The sequence below is a fragment of the Propithecus coquereli genome, unplaced genomic scaffold (assembly GCF_000956105.1).
Source record: "Propithecus coquereli isolate 6110/MARCELLA unplaced genomic scaffold, Pcoq_1.0 Scaffold595, whole genome shotgun sequence".
NCBI classification, from domain to species: Eukaryota; Metazoa; Chordata; class Mammalia; order Primates; family Indriidae; genus Propithecus; species Propithecus coquereli.
The window spans coordinates 237,607-238,978 of NW_012151896.1; positions in this window are offsets into that span (position 1 = coordinate 237,607).

Consider the following 1,372-nt stretch of genomic DNA (forward strand, 5'->3'; position numbering starts at 1 on the left):
ATACACACCAAATTGTTAACAGTGGTTTCTTTATATATTTTAATATTTTGTAGGTCTTCGATGCAATGTAAATTTGCTACAATTAAATTTTTAAAGTTTCCAGTTTTGGGGAAAAAGGAACGATTTGTTTATATTTTTGTCTCCCCTATTAAAAACATAATAATTATACAGTAAACAAAATATAAATCAAATGAAATTTAATTCCAGCTTTCTAAGTGACTTATGGTTTTAGTGGGGCAGACAAACTTACAAACATAAGTCACTGGAAAGCTGAAATCAAATTATATTTGGTTTATATAATTTGGTTTACTGTATAAATCATACAGTGATTGACATAAAGTAAACACTCCATTAAAGTTTTTGAATTGATTGTCTTTTATACATTTTAAAGGTGTATGCTCTATTTAGCATACACTTCATTCTCTACAGTATTATATTTAACTGTATTTACATATTTGCCTCCCCAAGTAGAGTATGAATTTCTAAAACAGATCAAATGCATCCTGCATAAGCCCCTAGTTGTTCATTACAAGCTGTAGATTTTCCATAAACGTTTGTTGGACTTGGAAGCTGGATGATTGAAAGCTGTACTTCCTCCCTGGGCTCCAACCCCTCCACCCATATTCTCTTCCTCTTCTGCAGTGGAGATTTGAGTCTAGAATATATTAATGCCTCTTGTTACTAGGAAAGAGCATGAGTCTTGTAAGGAACGTCTCCAAGTTAGGTTTTGAGTGGAAACAGGCAATGGAGTAAAAGACCTTGCTTGGGAGAAAATCCACAACTTGGACCTGGAAGGAGACTTGTTTAAGAAGAAAGTCTGCAAACAATTGTCATGACCTTGACAAAGAAAGCCAAAACCTGATGACTAAATTTCTTCTGTTAGTCAGTGTTAGGTCCAGAGCCAAGAGAGAGACACACGAAGCCTCTTGTGTAGCAAAATGCTGTTTATTTTCAGCATCTGGGTGCAGATGGGTGGAGGCGAAAAAGCGTCCACCCTGAGGGAGGGGAAAGCTTGGATTTTATAGAGGGTTTCTCAGGGGGGAGTGAGTACCTGGGCCAGAACAGACGCTGCAGTAAAATTTTTTTTTAAAAAACATCTAGGTTCTGGGACCCCTGCCTCAGTCTCATCCTGTAGAGATAAAGGAGGAGGGTAGTTCCGTCCTTATCAGGGGGGATAGGAATGCTGTCTGCAGTTGTCTGTTATGTTTACAAGTTCCCGGGACTCTCGAAACTCCTACGGCTATTGTTTCACAAACCTCAGTTTTCTTTTTTTATTTCAGCATATTACGGGGGTACAAATATTTAGGTTACGTATATGGCCCTTGCCCCACCAGAGTCAGAGCTTCAAGTGTGTCCATCCCCCAGACAGTCC